The following is a 20,010-nucleotide window of genomic DNA, read 5'->3' as shown; positions in this document are numbered from 1 at the left end:
ATTTTACACTGTGAATAAAATGTATTAGTATTATTCTGATTTTTAATTATTATTATTGTTATTAACTTAATTTTAAGTTAATTTACCACCTGCATAAGCGCTATTGAATGTTGTCATTATTTACTTTAGTTTAATCACTAGCAGCGTTAATTAGATAGCAATGAGCATGCCAAGCGTTAGCTGGCTGGAAACAGCTAGTCTAACAATATACCGTAAATGGCAAAGTTGCTTGCTTTAACAGCACTTTGCCATTTTAACCATTTAAGAAGTTGAGATAATCCCTTTAACCTTTTTCAAATGAAGTGTGACATATAGGCAGAAATTCAGTCATAAATAAGTAGCAAAAAAGTGGCATATTCTAGACTAGTTATAACAGTCATTAAAAAAGTGCAGAACAAATAGATATATATTGCAACCATTGTTAACATGCACAGAAAATGAAATATGCACAAAAATGCCCATTAGATAGTTATTCCAATCTTCATAGATGGATAATTTTGAGTAGTAGCTTGCAATAACAAACACTTTTTCTGTTTACGTCTTATTAAAATTTGAAGCTGTTCTTGAGATATGAACACTTAGGTCATTGCCTATGAGAATTTCCACCAATTCTGTAAATCCTAAAACCACTGCCCTTAATGTGCTTTCTAGCTGTGGTGATCTGTTTCCAAGGCAACAAACTGTAAACAAAAGAGATATTTTAATGTCTCAAAAATGGCTGAAAGTTTTAATGAGAAGTAACATGCAGAATTGATTGATTGTATTTACAAACATTATCTGACATATAAAGATGGGAATATCCCTTTAATGAACAACAATTGACACATTGGTTTCCTGCTATTTTCTAACATTTTCAAGTGTACCAGTTAGGTCGGGGTCACACTTGCAAGTGCAATGAGTGAAAGTCGCGCGAGTCACTCGCCTCAGTACCCGGTGCTGCTGCCGACACTCGGGGCGAAGGGTTCAGCTGCATAGAAATAAATGTAGCCGAACGCTGCAGACTCAAGTGCCGGTGGCTGTGCCGGGTACTGAGGCTAGAGACTCTCGTGAGTTTCTCGCATTGCACTAGCAAGTTTTTTCTCCATAGACTTGTATTAGCGACGGATCGCAACGCATTGCCACACGTCGCAACCGTCGTGCAACGGTTGCGTCGTGTTGCATCGGTCCGTCACCACCAAAAAACATTGCATGTAACGTTTTTTGGTGCGTCGTGTCCAGCATTTCTGATCGCGCATGCACAGACGGAACTCCGCCCCCGCCTCCCTGCACCTCACAATGGGGCAGCGGATGCGTTGAAAAACTGCATCCGCTGCCCCTGTTGTGCGGCGCTTGCACAGTATGCGTCAGTACGTCGCAACGTCGCATTGTGACGTGCGTCGTACGACGCTAGTGTGAAAGTAGCCTAACTTGTATAACATGCCTAAAAAGTTGAATTTATGTAAAATATTTTGCAGTGACATTTTGGAATCTTATCTAATCCAGTGAAATCTACTACCTTACTTTAAAAATTGCGCTGCCATAATTTGCGTCAAATTAACTATTAAGGTACAACATTTACTAAATATGGATTGGTGGATTTAAAGTGAGCACACTATGTATTTGGAGCAAATTATACCATTTTTTTTATTTTGAATGTGGGCCAGTATATTTACCTTCAACATAAAATAAAATTTAAGCAGATAAAGGTGGTAGAAACCTTTAGCCTTACACCACTATTCACATCTAATTAGGAACTGTTCCCAAATGATCAAATTGCAAATTATTTTATGCAGAACATTAACTGTTTAACCCTGGTCACAATTATACGAGTATACATGGATCTGGGGAATAATAATAAAGGCCAGATTGGAGAAGCAATGGAAGACAAGTAATCCCTGCCCAAATGTTTGCAGAGTTTTATGGAAGAAAACACTGCTAGAGTACTTAATAATTCATTAAATGTCTTTCACATGTATATACTGGCAGCAAAACAGAATAGATAAAGACGTTGCGTTCAAGTGATAGAATTTATATATTAAAATGAATGCTGTTTAGAAGCCTATTTATAATAAAGTTGCAAGCGTCTGTAAAAACTCATAGCATCGATAAAAGAAACTTCATTTTTTACATGTTTGAGATGTTATATTCAAAGTAATGTTATATGAAAGTATCTTCATAATGTGCTGTGTGAAAATCTGTAGTACATGTGAATATAGATCAGTGAATAAATTCAAGTGGAATTAAAATGGAAAAAAGTAGGAACCGCTCATAAGGACTAAACTAAAAGCAAGAAAAACACATATGATGCTATGGATGATGCTATGGAAAACGGGGGTCCAGACACAGCGGTGCCAACGTGTTTCAAAGGAACAGCGTCCTTCTGACGAAGAAGGACGCTGTTCCTTTGAAATGCGTTGGTAGCAATCTTGTCCCAGTGCCGCTCTGTAGCTCTCTAGCTGTAATGTCACACGCTTAGTTCCCTGTCGGCCATCTACCCTCGTGTTCGCATCCAGGGACGCTACCGGCCGGGGATTTCCCTGGCTCTACGCAGCCCTCATCGCAGTGCCACCGTGCTGTAGCACTTCCGCATTTGCTTGCCCGCCATTCCACCTACACACCAGATGCCGGGCACTCCATATAGGAACTCCACGCCTGGTACCGCTGTGTCTGGACCCCCGTTTTCCATAGCATCATCCACCGGCATACTCACAGCCTCTTCATGTGTTATACATGACTCACAGGTACGTCCACCATTATCTCTTAGTGGTTTGTTGCTCTAATGCGTGCCAGGCACTAATGGGCATTGATATCTGAATATAGTCCGTTTTTGTACCACTACTCACTGGCTAGAGTGGTACACTGCTTCTAGGGGTCTTTACCCACTGCATACATCCATGTGCTGTGGGATTTTATGGATTTTATGTGTTTTTCTTGCTTTTAGTTTATTCCTTATGCGCGGTTTCTACTTTTTTCCATTTGTATTGTGCATGTCAGGATTGGCGTCCACCTGCCTTGATTCCAGCTGCTAAGGTTATTTTCTACGTGATTAGCGCTTGGTTGTTTTTTATCAAGTGGAATTAAATTCTACTAAAATTTTCCAAAAAATTTGCACTCTCCAAAAAATGGTTTCAGCAGAGAGGAGGTAAATGGCAACTATTTTTCTTAACCGTAAAAAGGCTACCAAAATGTTAAAAAATAAAACTTTGTAGATGCATGTGTAGAACCCTCTTTGGCCTATCAAGCAAGGAAGTATGAGTATTTCTTCTGTTTTTTACATATTACATTTATTATGAGCTGCATTTTCGAGAGATCCAAAGTAGTGATGAGCGAGTATGCTCGTTGCTCGTGTTTTCCTGAGCACGCTTGGGTGGTCTCTGAGTATTTGTGAGTGCTCGGAGATTTAGTTTTTGTCAACACAGCTGCATGATTTACAGCTGCTAGCCAGCCTGAGTACATGTGGGGGTTGCCTGGTTGCTAGGGAATCCCCACATGTATTCAGCCTGTCTAGCAGCGGTATACCGTGCAGCTTCGTCAGCAAAAACTAAATCTCAGAGCACTCACAAATACTCGGAGACCATCCGAGCATGCTCGGGAAAACCAGAGCAACAAGTATACTCGCTCATCATTAATCCAAAGGCATAATGAGGGACTTTAAATTTGCGGAAAAAAAACTTTGCCAAATCGACTTGCCCGAGAAAATCTTCATGGACAGGCAAATTTTTAATTTAGTTGATCCACTCATCTCTACATGTGAACACATAACAATATGTAATATTTTACATTATCATTCTTCTAGTAGTCGGTAGTTCTCTTTTGTTTGTACACATTGTGAATTGTAAAAAGAATTCAATGAGGAAGGAGGGGGATGCAGCTGCAATTTCTCATTCAGTTTTTTAGTGAATGGCTCCACGCAAAAAATATAGTTTCTACTTCACACAGTAAGCATGGACAATGAGATATGCTTGTACAGAAAGCAGCACAGATGCAAATACAGACCCAAAATATGCTGTTTAGAGAGTACATTTATTGTGGCACTATGTATAATACATAAGAAAAAAGCATGAGGAGTGATTTTAAGTATGAATAGATGCACATTAAGGTTGCTGTCTATTTTTGCGCATTTGTACTTAGATCTCTGGATCTAAGGCAATTTAAGTAAGGCAAAAATTGGTGATATAAATATTGTAACTTTGAAAAAAATAAAACAGCTATGACTTTTAACGGAATAACATTTAAGTGTAAGAACTATTTTTTTTTTTAAATCTAACAGACTTAGAGATTATCATGTGCATGCAAAATGCTGTCCTATAAACAATATCAAGCACCTACCAAGAGAATGGATGATAAATATGCCATCAGTCCAGATATAGAAGAAAGAAATGGGTGGCACGCACCGTCCTGTAAAATCCATTATTTATTGAGACAATTAAAACATCTTCGGCAGGGGAATAATGTGTGGGATACCCAGACAACAGCCATTTCACGCGATTGCGCTTCTATGCAACAGAAAATTGATTTGGCGTGTACATACCAGCTACTATGTGCAGGAATGTACAGTTTATAAGGCGCACTACAAACAAGGCCTGTATAAAATCCCTCAGGGCTATTGTTGCTGCTTAAACATAATCAAGGTGGCTGTGATTACCAATCATTGCAGTGTGGGGCAGAGATCAAAACAATGGGTACTCCATCACATTGGCAAGCATTGCAAACTGCATGCTTGTTTGCTTACAGACAGACAAGTTTAGCATCAAGCAAAGGGATGACTTTTGGTGAGCCATGCTTTTCTTGCCTTGCTATAAAATCAAAATGGGAAAATTATTTCCTGCTTCTAAAGGGAGGCAAAATTGGCCTATTCACAGGATAAACTCTGCATTCAGCTTGGTGTATCTTTCGCCAAACAGATACCTGCTATTCATGTGATTAGCTCAGAGGTCCTTGTCCACTTTACGCAGAGTGTACAATCCACCATCTTTTCCAATGCTACTGCTACAAGTAGCCAAAGCATTAACACAACCAGCAATAGTCAATGTGGTTTGATAAACATGTTGGATCAGGTTTTTTTTATCTCCATACCAGTGTGTAAAAACATTACATTTGAGATAATTAATCCAACAGGGATCATTAACGATTTCTACATACCTCCAACTGATGCCAATAATTAGATCTGCCATAAATGACATAGGGGAATGTCTATTTATCATGGACCCAATGATGCAGTATCTCTGTCTGCCTGTTGATCATGTTACAAATTCTACTGATGCTGTTGGTAAACTTATTGTAACAACACTGTGTTTATTATTAATTATTCCAGAGATAATCAGTAGCAACAGCGACATGAGCTATTATTCATATGAGCCAGAACATTGACTCTTGTTGCAGAATGAATTGATGTTTGTTGCATTGTTGAATGGCTGCTGATTAGTGAAGTGCGAATTTGTTCAGAAAATGATCGCCAAACATAAATTCGGCACGAATATGGCACATTCGGATATAAAATTGGTAAAAATCGGTGACAATCCGTAAAAGTGGGGGAAAATATTTGCGTTGCCACAAAGTATTTTCAGCACTTTAGCAACAATATTGGTGGTGTATCATAAGCATTTGGCACGTGTTTGATGAGGGGAGGAGGTTTGCAGAGCTCAGAGGCACGGCCTTCTTGTAAACAGTCATTTTTGTGTTTTTTCCTAACTTCATGTGTGCACTTTGCGGCTAGCCAATCAGGCTGCAGGAAACACCCACAATGTCCTGACACAACGGGTTGTGTCATTGGCTACTGAAATCACATGTGTCTCACCATATAAATAGTGGATATTTTGTTTTAGCACCATTTTGACACTGTAACAGCGCAGAGAGGCTTCTCCTGACGCTGGCACTGTTAACAGCAAGATTTTAGCTAATTATTTGTATATCAGTCAGATAGTGTAGCTAGCTACTGTCCAGTGTGGCTGTTAGATTTACCTTCAAGCACTTTTTTTGGGGGTCCATTACTGAGGTCCACAGACAAAGCTGGCAGGGCACATGTCATACAAGTGTGCTGTCCACTGCTTCTATTGTGCTCCATGCACGAGTATAGCATTCTAACTAATATTTTTTCACTAGCTGAATGTGAAAAAGCCTGCTTTATCCCAGATCTTAGCTAGCTAGGTGGTTGTGTAAAAGCAGTGTGGATTACTGCAATCTTGGGGTTCTAAAACCAAATTTTGCTAGATGATTTCAGTCTGAAAAGGGACCCGCGGATGCTGGAGTATCGAAACATGATTTTACACATTCTTAAAAGAGCTTTTCCCCAAAACAACAGTGACGCACACAGTTCGCATCTTAGCTCTAGACTTCCAACCTCCAGCACGTCAATTCGTCAGTGCCAAAACATTAGCAGCAGCAGTGGTGGAAGTGGAATAAGCAATTCTGTAAGTCCCTTGACACTTTTTTAGACCAACTTGTGCACCAGCACAACAGAGTCCAAGTCTTACACGTGGTGATCAAAAGGAAAGGATGGTGCAGGAGTATCATGGAAGGTATGGACCCTTTCAATCTTGGTCTTTCAAAATGGATAAGTGGCCTTACATGCCTTGGAGGTTTTATCATGTCCAGCTACCAGCGCTCTCTCAGAACGTGTCTTCACTTCAGCTCTTCCGGTGGTGTCCAGATGGATAAGGATAGTCAGCTGTCCCCTGAAAGTGTAGGACGCCTAACTTTCATCAAGATGAACCAGTCATGGATCTCTAAGGACTTTTGCACCCCAATCCCAGACTGTACCAACTAGGTGATATTTAATTTTATAGTGTGATGCATTAATGGCACGTAACTGCACTCTGTGATATCTTTAGTGTGGCTTCTGTGCCTGCTGTGGCTGCTCTTGTTGCTGCTGATGTTAACACAAATTTGTGGAAATATGAACAGTCATGGTTGGTCTACATCACTGGGTTAGCTTTAGTGGAAGATGTCTCAGTCCCAATTATGCTATTTCATTTCTCGTGACAGTTATTCTACTTTGGTGGTGTCAGGCCCTCATTTTTTAAAATGTAAACACTCCTGGTTGGGTGTCCATCTGTTGGATTGGGTGTAGTGAAAGACCTGTGGGTCCCTATTATAGAATTTCTACTGTGGTGAAATTGAGGCCACTTCTGTGGTGTAAGGCCCTCATTTGTTTAAATGTGAACACTCCTTGTTGGGTGTCCATCTGCTGTATTATATTGAAGAAAACAGCCGCACTCAGGTTTGGATTTTTTGAATGCATAACAGGAGCAAAAAGTTTATTCAAGTCACCACAATGTTAAGGCAATTAGGAGAGGGACTCTGTGGCAGGTATAAAGTAGGTAAGTAGGTAAAATTTTGACCCTGTGGTGGGTCTTTGTCAAACCTCACTTGAAAGAGGATAGGAATAGTAAAACAGAGATACAGTGTAAAAGAATCTGGAGAAATTCCCAGTACGGACTATAGTTAATGCATGTGGAGATCCAGAATGACACGGAAGGGGTATGTCCCTGGGAATACTGCAGGATCTGGAAAGTAGGTCGAAACATTACCAACTTACCTACTTTATACTTACCACGGAGTCCCTCTCCTAATTGCCTTAACATTGTGGTGACTTGAATAAACTTTTTGCTCCTGTTATGCATTCAAAAAATCCAAACCCGAGTGCGGCTGTTTTCTTCAATATATGACTTTGTTTGGATCATTTCCACGTCCAGCCAGCACCTATTTAATCATACACTGAGTGCACGAATTCTCTATAACTCATCTGCTGTATTAGATGTAGTGGAAGACCTGTCGGTTCCTATTATATTATCTATACTGGTAGTGAAATTGATGACACTTTTGTGGTGTCTGCCAGTAATTTTTGGAATTGTGAACACTCCTGGTTAGGTGTCCATCTGCTGGATTGGATGCAGTGGAATACCTATCGGTCTCTATTATGCTATTTCTACTGTGGTGAAATTGTTGACACTTTGGTGGTGTCTGCCAATAATTTTTGGTAATGTGAACACTCTTGGTTGGGTGTCCATCTGTTGGATTGGGTGTAATGGTAGACCTGTTGGTCCAAATTATACTATTTCTATTCTTGTGACAATTATGCCACTTCGCGGTGGTGTCAGGTCCTCATTTTTTAAAATGTGAACACTCCTGGTTGGGTGTCCATCTGCTGGATTGGGTTTAGTGGAAGACCTGTTGGTCCTTATTATACTATTTCGACTGTGGTGAAACTGATGCCACTTTGGTGGTGTCTGTCAATAATTTTTGGAAATGTGAACACTTCTGGTTGGGCGTTCATCTGTTGTATTGAGTGTAGTGGATGACCTGTCAGTTCCTATTATACTATTTCTACTCTTGTGAAATTGAAACCACTTTTGTGGTGTCTGACAATAATTTTTGGAAATGTGAATACTCCAGGTTGGGTGCCCTTCATGTGTGTTGCCTGTAGAAGTAGGCCTCTGAGGCCGTCAGGCCTCCAGTTCCTTAGACACCACTACCTGTGTTACTATCCTTAAATTTTTCTGACAATGGCAGTCTAGAAAACTGATATTTGTGCCACCTGAGTGCACCTCACCATGAAAGCAGGTAGAAGTGTTGCTTGTGGTATAAGGGCTCCCAGCAAAGGGATCCTACACCGATCCCTCACCCACCTCGTACTACTGTGACGTTCAATTGAAAGCTGTAAATGCTGTCCCAGACCCCAATACCTTATGCCTGGCTCATTGCTGCAGTTCATTGCTAAAATTTGTACTGTGGGTGAATTCAGGCCACTTTCCTGGTGTTTGTCCCTCATTTTATGCATTTTGGCAGCATTTGGGGCCCTTATAAAGGTGTTGTGCATGCGTTTGTTTTTGCCTCCAATTGAGTTGAATGCGTTTGATTATGTTTGCCGACTATGCGACCAATTTAATGGGGAAATATTGCAAATTCAGTGATCTTAATCCTAACCAAACATTGAATATTTGCTCGTCTCTACTGCTGATTACCTATTGTATCATCCCCTGTCAGTTATACTCCTGCCCTTGGCTGAGTTGGTTGACCCTTTGTGTGCCTGTGCCTTGTGCCTGTTATCTTGTTGTTCGTTTATTTATGACCCGGTCTGTCCCCTTGTTGTGAGTTTGTCTGCTATCTTGGTGCTGTTTATTTGCTTGCTTGGTATTTTGACTCCTGCTTTGACCTTAGACTACCCACTTTGTCTGATCCCTCTGGTATCGTGTTATCTCTCTGGCTCTGACCTCAGCATTTTTCCCTGACCACGTTACGGTCTGCCCTTTTTGCTTTTTGTGCCGTCCTCTGGTTTTGACTTTTGCCTGTCTGACACTTCTCCTGCTTCGCCCAGCAGTGTATAGCTCTCCTGGGGTTTGGTTTGGCTCCGCCCCTGGATACTCAACCGACAATCACATGTTTAAGGTCCTGTTCGTCTGAAATACTTCTCTTTACCATGGCTACACCACTCCTCCAAGATCCCTGATTGCGTGCCCGGCATACTTTCACCCCAGCTCAGGACACCCGCACGGACCTGTCTATAAGTACCGTGCAGGGTGCATGACAAGAGGAAGGATGAGACACTGTATTGACTGTAGTTGATCCAATAAATTATTACTGTAATGTGCTACCCTCACCCTGTGTTGTCTGTGTAGAACTCTGCCCAGGGGCAAGGAGAACTGACTTTCAGTGGGATGAGCCCTGGTCCATGAGGTTTTTATAAAGACAGCCAGTCAAGTGGACTAGAGCACTCACTGACCCTCGTGTCTACACACTTATCATGCCCAAGGTAAATATAACAAACATAAAACTTTTGCTAAATAAGGGATACTTTTTAGATAGTGAAAAAGTCATTCTTCTTGCATGGTTCATAATAGCATTCTGTGTTGGGAATGAATCCTGGCCTGCCAAGGGTAAGGAGTACAGCAAACATGAAACTACTTCTTAAAATGGGATCATTTTGTGATGGGTTAGAGAAATCATTGCTTTTTCACCATCCATACTGTCCTTAAACTCCTGGGAATTAACATGCACAAGGTAAAGAAATCAGCAAAGTGGAAACTGCTCCCAAAAAAGGCTAAATTTGCAATGGAAAAAAGAAGTAATTGCTTTTGTTGTTGCTCCACACATACCGAACAATGAAATCTATCATACACAAGAAAATAAATTAATAACATATATGAAACTGCTGAAAAAACTTATCATTGCAAATATAAAACCTGGCAGCTAGTTAAGCAATGTCACAGTTAGTGTTAGTAGTTTATTCTTGACTAAGCAGGATCTGTGTTGTTTTTGCCTGTCTAAAATGTAAAGAACACTTTTATTTAGGATGGACCATGATAAAACACAATTACTTTTTTTTTTACTTGTGTCTACAGATGTGTTAGAATCATCTGCCTGCCTATTTGAATTACGGAGAGAAGAAATTTTTTACCACTTGAGTATATTAAGCATGGATAATTATTTGTGGTCCTCTTCATGCTGAATGTCCACTTTGGGCTGCAAAGGCATCTAACTTAATCTACAGTATTATTGTAAAAATAAAGCAGTTTAATGTGGATATTATTTGTAGTTTGTTTCAGGGATAGATTTCATTTTGTATTTTTAGCTGCAGTGTATCTATTGAAAGAATAACTTTATTTTTGATGTTTGCATTATGATACACATGTTTTCATAATTCCTTTATCGCCACTGAATAATAATGTGGCGATTAGCCTTAAGGCCACTGTCAGCTTGTGTTTCCAACTATTTCTTCAACAGTGATTAATTAAAATAGTGTGGTGTTCAGATATTTTCCTCACATTATAATTGCAGATGGGTAGATAACATCTGTGCTCAAAATATTTTTAGAAGTTCATTTCAGCAGCCAGTTTAAAGAAAGTAGAGGGTTGTCGGCCATATGACAGTTCGAATATGATATGTGTAATTGTGAATATTTGTTGGCGTTTACAATTTTTAAGTGTTAATTTGCACTTCTGAAAAAAAGCTGCTCTATTTAAGAATTCTCTGGTTTCATTATCACATTGCCAGGACATGAAAAGGTTATTTTGGAACTAGCATTTAAAAAAAAATATGACGATTTCAGTGTTGTTGCGGAAAGCTAATATTGTTCAGGGTCCAACTGGTCTATCACAGTATTAGAAGAATTGTTGGTGCACACAGATTCAGACACAATAAAGCGTCCAGAATAAGACAACCAAGAATTGAAGCTGAGCAGAAGCCAATTATGGTAACTGCTGTCTGTGACAAATATTATAAGTTGGTTTATTAATAAATAATAATTACAAATGTGTTAAATATGTAACATTATACAGAAGAGCAAGCACTAAAATTTTCAGATGCTAGTTACACGAACCAAGCAATTCCTAATGCTCAGTTGCTCATTTCGAGTAAGGAGTATAATGGGAGGCAATTGGAAATCCAAGCATTTTTCCGGCAGACCCCATAAGGAGGTCTAAGGGGCAGTAAAAATATTGAAATGAATAAAAAAAGGTACAGAATGGTAGGTGAACATGATGGGGGAGACCCCGGAAGCATCTCTGACTCCCAGGTAGCTACTGAGAACAATGGTGTCATAACTTTTCCTCCACTTTATGGACAGACAATAAAACATTAAAAATCGATGAGAAATTGGAGTTTACTGGAAAAAATATGTTAAGAAACATTCTTTCCCATATAATGACTTGTACATAAAGAAAAATTTTAATTTGAAAATATTCTAATAATTTAAAAAAATCAACACTGAAATTTATTAAAAAATTGGAAATTTCAGTGTAATTTATGAAAGAAAAGAGAACTGCGAAAAACGTGATGGAAGAGGAATGCAGATACATCCTGTATTAGACATAAAGGAGGGCTTTATACATATTTTGTTCAAGTTGACATGTAGTGGTACTCCTAGACTCTTAAAGGTTATTTACTAACTGCAAATCTTACCAAAAATTACAAGCAGGGTCATCCATACACCTTTAAAGGCAAGAAACTGTAGTACCCCATTCAAATATTGTGAAAAAAGTATAGTTGTTGTACTCCTACACTTATAAAAGTTTTTCACTGTGAAAAGCCTGCCATAAATTACAAGCAGGGTCATTCATACACCTTTGAAGACAACAACTATAGTACCTCTTTCAAATATTGTGAGCAAAGTGTAGTTATGGTACTCCTATGCTCATAAAGGCTCTGCACACAAAGCAAAGCAAGGAAAAAAATATAAGCAGGCTCATCCATAGACCTTTGAAGGCAACAACTAAAGGCCTCATTAAAATGTTAAGAAAGTGTAGTTGATATGATCCTACACACATAAAGGATCTGTACAAAGGGAAAAGCCATGAAAAAATGATAAGGAGGGTAATACAGTTATCCATAGACCATTGAAGGCAACAACTGGAGAGCCTCATTAAAATATTTTGAAAATGTAGATGTACTCCTACCCTCATAAAGGTTTTGCACAAAGTGCAAAGATAAGAAAAAACTATACGTGATCCATAAACATTTGAAGGCAATAACTAGTGGGCCTCATTCAAATACTGAAGATTAAAAACACTTTATGTGCTGCTGTCATCAGGTGGTGTGGAAAAGGTGGGGCTAATCCAAGATTTGTTCATTTTTATCAGAGTGAGCCTGTCAGCATTTTCTGTTGACAGGCAGAAGCGCCTGTCTGTTTTGCATCCTCAGCGGCACTAAAACCTGCTCAGACAAGACCTACAGGGCAGTCCAACACCTCCAAGTCATTGATGGACAGCTTGTGCCAGGTGTTTAGCTTTGAGACTCAATAGCTGAAAGTTGCAGAGGAATTAGGGAGTACGCTGGTTTTATCAGCCATCTATTGCTTGACCATCTTTAAAAACTTTTTCCTCCTTGTTAAAAAATACATTTACATCAGGGCCTGGATGCTGTGGGAGGGTGTCATGAAATTGGCCCAGATCTTTAAGAGTGTGCCCCTGACTCTGCTGTATCTGGTGTGTGACTCCCTCGTCTCTCTTCTATAGTTGCGCACGGAAACTGTTGGCAATATTTCTGAGACATTTTCCACAATGGCCTTCTGCTATAGCACCATTTTAGTACACCTCCCCACCACAGGAAGGAGAGATGCAAGGTTCCCCTTGCTGATAAGAGTCTGGGAACAAAAGAAAACTTAAAAGGGTCTTAACCCCTTAATGACCTTGGGATTTTCCGTTTATTCGTGTTCGTTTTTCGCTCCCCTCCTTCCCAGAGCCATAACTTTTTTATTTTTCCGTCAATATGGCCATGTGAGGGCTTATTTTTTACAAAACAAGTTGTACTTTTGAACAACATCATTGGTTTTAGCATGTCATGTACTAGAAAATGGGAAAAAAATTCCAAGTGAGGTGAAATTGCAAAAAAAGTGCAGTCCCACACTTGTTTTTTTGTTTGGCTTTTTTACAAGGTTCACTAAATGCTAAAAGTGACCTGCCATTATGATTATCCAGGTCATTACGAGTTCATAGACACCTAACACCTAACATGTCTAGGTTATTTTTTATCTAAGTGGAGAAAAAAAATTCCAAACTTTGCTTAAAAAAAAAAATAAAAATTGTGCCATTTTCAGATACCCGTAGCGTCTCCATTTTTCATGATCTGGGGTCAGGTGAGGGCTTATTTTTTGCGTACCGAGCTGGCGTTTTTATTGATACCATTTCAGTGCAGATACATTCTTTTGATTGCCTTTATTGCATTTTAATGCAATGTCGTGGCGACCAAAAAAATGTAATTCTGGCATTTCTATTTTTTTTCTCGCTACTCGGGCGATTCTAAAAGCGGCGGTACCAAATATGTGTAGGTTCGATTTTTTTTAATCGATTTATTTTGAATGGGGCAAAAGGGGGGTGATTTAAACTTTTATATATTTTTTATTTTTTTCACATTTTTTTTAACTTTTGCCATGCTTCAATAGCCTCCATAGGAGGCTAGAAGCTGGCACAATGTGATCAGCTCTGCTACATACCAGTGGTCATCAGATCGCTGCTATGCAGCAGAAAAGCAGGTGTGCTATGAGCGCCGACCACAGGGTGGCGCTCACAGCTACCGGGGATCAGTAACCATAGAGGTCTCAAGGACCTCTATGGTGACAATGCAGAAGCATCGCTGACCCACGATCATGCGCCGGAAGCGCCGGTTAAATGCCGCTGTCTGCATTTGATAGCGGCATTTAACTAGTTAATAGCGGCGGGTGAATCGCGATTTCACCCGCTGCTATTGCTGGCACATGTCAGCTATACAAAACAGCTGACATGTCCCGGCTTTGATGCAGGCTTACCGCCGGAGCCCGCATCAAAGCGGGGGTTCTGACCTCGGACGTACTATCCCATCCAAGGTCAGAAAGGGGTTAAACAATATAAAATGAGGTGACTGGGAAAGGAATCCACTCACCTGGTGTGGTTGCTAGAAGCAACCTGAAACTGGCATTGAGATACCAGCTGCTGCAGGGACTCCAGTCACTGGAAGGACCGAACAATAAAATCTGGAAGGAGATGTCACTCATGCACTGCTGATTAGGAGTATACAATGTTTCCAATGGATGATATATTATCTGTTGGGTACATTGTATAACCGCTGAACAACAAAATTGAGCATGTGGGCCACTCATGGTACGTGTGTCAACTTGCCAAGCTTCACAGCCGCCATCAGGTTACGGCCATTATCACAAATGACCATGCCTGGTTGGAGGTTAATCAGCAATCATCCACATATCTGTCTGGATGGAATCCAGGTTAGGTACAGGACTGATGGCAAGCTATTCAACCCAAAACGCCTGAAGGCGGTTATGATAGTGCATGAGACTGTTATCCGTGAATTATTATTTGCTGATGACTGTGCACTTAACGCTAGCACGGAACAGCAGATGCAGCATGAAATGGACTGTTTTTCGCAAGCTTGCGACAGTTTTGGTCTCGAGATCAACATTAGAAAAACCAAAGTCATGTATCAACCTGTTCCAGTAAAACTATACAAGGAGCCACGTATCACAGTGAAGGAGCAAAACCTCAAAGCAGTTGATAACTTCACCTACTTAGGCAGCACACTTTCCCATGAAGTAACGATAGATGCTGAGGTTAATAACAGAATTGCCAAAGCCAGTGCCGCCTTCAAGAGACTGCGTAAGAACGTCTGGGAACGAAGGGGACTCCCTTACCACCAGGCTGAAGGTCTATTGTGCGGTTGTCCTCACCACACTTTTCTATGCTACTGAGAGCTGGACAGTCTACATCTGGTATGCTAAACAGCTTAATCATTTCCACATGAGTTGCCACCACAGACTCCTCCACATCAGGTGGCAAGAGAATGTCCCGGACACGGCAATTCTGGAACAAACTGGGCTCTCCAGCGTTTACACTCTCCTGCTGAAAGTCCAAGCCAGGTGGGCTGGACACATGGTTAGAATGCCTGATAGCAGACTACCAAAACAACTGCTGTACGGAGGACTGTGCCAAGGAAAGCAAGCATTTGGGGGGCAGAAGAAGCGCTATAAAGACTGCCTTATGGTGTCTCTCAAAAACCTGGAAGTCAACACTAATGAATGGGAAGAGCTTGCCCTGGATCGTCCAGGTTGGTGGGGCAGGATCACCTCAAGAGCACGTGCAGCTGAAGATAGGCAAATCTTTGATGCAAAAAGAAAGCGCGCTGTCCGCAAGGCATAAGTAGAATCTGGTGTACTGACCACATCTGCTTCCTTATGTCAAGTATGTGGGCGAACCTTCAGGGCCTGGATTGGACTCATCAGCCACCTCCGAACCCATAACTACTAATTCTCTTCTAACCTTGAAGTCATGGTCATCTTCGACTACGAAGGACGAACATCACATATCTGTCTGGTCTGTTATTCCTTTCAATAACTCTGCCGTGGTGTTCAGTTTGCCTACTAGACAAATATCTTCAGGAGAGCTTGTTGCTGCTTTTTTGAGGCAATGCTTATGAGCGTTAAGCTGATGTGGATGACAGCTATGAAATGTAGCATCCCTACTCGCCACACACTTGTCAGTCATTAAGTGGACAATCCCAGTAATCGTGTTGGTAAGGGTTATGGATGATGCTCTTAGGCGTGTGCTGGTACAAGGCGGGAAAGGAACAGTTTGAGAATTAGTGGCAGCTGGAGACCGAGTACCGATGTACTAAATTTGTGCACCTGTTTTTTTTTTAGTTTTACAGACCACCATAATGTAACAAGAACCACGTTAAAAAGTATGTATGAATAATTGAATCCATAAACATTTTTTTGAAGGGTTTTATTGAGTTTTATATACCTCCGTAATGTAACAATAACCATGTTAAACTGTATGGATGAACAGTTGAAACCATAAAAAAATTCAAATGGTTAATTTGAGTTTTATTTACCACCATAAAAATATCTTGAACAGTATTTTTGAGTTTAATAAACAACAGAAATGTAGCACAAATCACATATTACTCTATAGATAATCAATTCAATCCAGACAAAATTAGGAAATTAAATAATTTAAAAGTGCAGTTGATGTACTCCTACTCAGAAACGCTTTGCAAAATTTGGAAAGCCAGGAATAAATGATAAGGAGGGTAATACATTAATCCTCTTTAGGTGTCCTCTTCTTTTTTACCGGGAGGCTGGGGGGATTGCCTCTACTTGCTTCATGGAGTGCGATTCGTAGGTGCCTGGGCTGTAAGTGACCTGACTTCAGGTAGTGCTGGAGCTTCCAACATATAAAAATGGGTGACAGCCCCTTGTGTCACCTGCTCCCACATAGGAGATGGGAAACCCCAAGGACATTTCGATCGGTAGCCCCATCTCGAGCCACCTTAAGGAATCTCACACTAGCGTGGATGTGCTGGTCTTTTTCTCTATTTGTATTAAGCCTTTTTGGACATGTGCACTCCCACTCCCAATAGCCACAGGTGATATTAAGTAGTTAGCTGGTCCACTCCTGACCCATAAATTGTAGGCTTTTTTTGCCCAGGAGAGGTGACAAAACAGGAGAGGGCCGCAATTATGAAGGACGCCTTGATGCGGCAATTGGGCTCACATATATTTGGCTCAGATATATTGGCCAGTTTAATCGTGAAGCACCTTCCTTTTTTCATGACAATTTTTGCAGATAAATATTTCATGTGTACATTATATAGCGCTTTTTTACTATTTTCTATAGCAGTAATGCATTTTCAATGTTCTAGAGTAATCATTATTGGTACATAATGGTGCAACCTTTATCGTTTTTCAACTCTTGGGTGTGTTATACACCACCAAGTAACACAAAGGACATAATACTCCCTGGGTGAGTAATTGTGAGTAATTGAATACATAAAACATTTTCAACATTTGTTTTGGAGTGTTATATGCCAACAAAATGTACCACAAAGCACGTAATACTCTATAGATGAGTAATTGAATCCAGAAACATTTTTCAATACTTTTTTGAATGTTATATAACACAAAAATGTACCAAAAAACATGTAATACTGTATGGATGAGTAATTGAATCCAGAAACATTTTTCAATACTTTTTTTAAATGTTATATAACACAAAAATGTACCACAAAGCACGTAATACTCTATGGATGAGTGATTGAATCCAGAAACATTTGTAATACTTTTTTGAATGTTTTATAACACAAAAATGTACCACAAAGCATGTAATACTGTATGGATAAGTAGCTGAGTCCAGAAAAAAATTTAACTGCTTTTTTAGGGTGCTATATACCACAGAAATGTACCACAAAGCACGTAATGGTCTATGGGTAAGTAATTGATTCCAGAAAAAATTTCAATGCTTTTTTAGCATTATATATCAACAAAATGTTCCACAGACCACATAATAATGCATGTGTAAGGAATTGAATCCAGAAAAAAAATCTACTCTTTTTTGGAGTGTTATATACCACAGAAATGTACCAAAAAGCATGTAATACTCTATGAATGACAATACAGGCAATGTTTTTATCACAAAAAAATTATGTGGTCATGTGCAGCAGCTATATATTTAGCAATGGACTGGAAAAGCCTTAAGCCCTGTCTTGAGTCTGTTTTATGTCACTCTCTCTACTTCTGCAACTGTCCCTCCCTAGGCAAAATGCAGAATGTATCAGATACAAACTGCAAAATATAGATTTAGTCCCTACAAGTGCTGTTAGTATAAGGGTATGTTTCGATGGTCCAGATTGGCAGTGCTTTAGACTTTTGTATGCGTGTTGATTCCGCATGTGTTCAACCATGCAAAATCACCGCTTCCTATAAATTGGACTGTAATATTTATCTTGCGGAGACTGAGCATCTCCACAAGATAAATAGACATGCTACGGTCTAGAAAGACACGCCGCATGTCTGTTTATGCAGGGTTGCCACAGGTGTCCCTGCACGCATAGTGGAGATGGGATTTCTTAACCCCTTCATGACCCAGCCTATTTTGGCCTTAATGACCTTGCCGTTTTTTGCAATTCTGACCAGTGTCCCTTTATGAGGTAATAACTCAGGAACGCTTCAACGGATCCTAGCGATTCTGAGATCGTTTTTTCGTGACATATTGGGCTTCATGTTAGTGGTAAATTTAGGTCGATAATTTCTGAGTTTATTTGTGAAAAAAATGGAAATTTGGTGAAAATTTTGAAAATTTCGCAATTTTCACATTTTGAATTTTTATTCTGTTAAACCAGAGAGTTATGTGACACAAGATAGTTAATAAATAACGTTTCCCACATGTCTACTTTACATCAGCACAATTTTGGAAACAAATTTTTTTTTTTTTGCTAGGAAGTTATAAGGGTTAAAATTTGACCAGTGATTTCTCATTTTTACAACAAAATTTACAAAACCATTTTTTTTAGGGACCACCTCACATTTGAAGTCATTTTGAGGGTTCTATATGGCTGAAAATACCCAAAAGTGACACCATTCTAAAAACTGCACCCCTCAAGGTGCTCAAAACCACATTCAAGAAGTTTATTAACCCTTCACGTGTTTCACAGCAGCAGAAGCAACATGGAAGTAAAAAATGAACATTTAACTTTTTAGTCACAAAAATGATCTTTTAGCAACAATTTTTTTATTTTCCCAAGGATAAAAGGAGAAACTGGACCACGGACGTTGTTGTACAATTTGTCCTGAGTACGCTGATACCTCATATGTGGGGGTAAACCACTGTTTGGGCGCACGACAGGGCTTGGAAGGGAAGGAGCGCCATGTGACTTTTTGAATGAAAAATTGGCTCCAATCTTTAGCGGACACCATGTCGCGTTTGGAGAGCCCCCGTGTGCCTAAACATTGGAGCTCCCCCACAAGTGACCCCATTTTGGAAACTAGACCCCCCAAGGAACTTATCTAGAAGCATAGTGAGCACTTTAAACCCCCAGGTGCTTCACAAATTGATCCGTAACAATGAAAAAGTACTTTTTTTCCACAAAAAAATTGTTTTAGCCTCAATTTTTTCATTTTCACATGGGCAACAGGATAAAATGGATCCTAAATTTTGTTGGGCAATTTCTCCTGAGTACACCGATACCTCACACGTGGGGGTAAACCTCTGTTTGGGCACATGGTAAGGCTCGGAAGGGAAGGAGCGCCATTTGACTTTTTGAATGAAAAATTATCTCCATCGTTAGCGGACACCATGTCGCGTTTGGAATGCCCCTGTGTGCCTAAACATTGGAGCTCCTCCACAAGTGACCCCATTTTGGAAACTAGACCCCCCAAGGAACTTATCTCGAGGCATAGTGAGCACGTTAAACCCCCAGGTGCTTCACAAATTGATCCGCAAAAATGAAAAAGTACTTTTTTTCACACAAAATTTCTTTTAGCCACAATTCTTTCATTTTCACATGGGCAACAGGATAAAATGGATCCTAAAATTTGTTGGGCAATTTCTCCTGAGTACGCCGATACCTCATATGTGGGGGTAAACCACTGTTTGGGTGCACGGCAAGGCTCGGAAGGGGAGGCGTGCCATTTGACTTTTTGAATGGAAAATTAGCTCCAATCGTTAGCGGACACCATGTCGCGTTTGGAGAGTCCCTGTGTGCCTAACCATTGGAGATCCCCTACAAGTGACCCCATTTTGGAAACTAGACCCCCCAAGGAACTTATCTAGA

Source organism: Ranitomeya variabilis, chromosome 1 (genome assembly GCF_051348905.1).
Source record: "Ranitomeya variabilis isolate aRanVar5 chromosome 1, aRanVar5.hap1, whole genome shotgun sequence".
Lineage (NCBI taxonomy): Eukaryota > Metazoa > Chordata > Amphibia > Anura > Dendrobatidae > Ranitomeya > Ranitomeya variabilis.
This window is presented reverse-complemented; position numbering follows the sequence as displayed.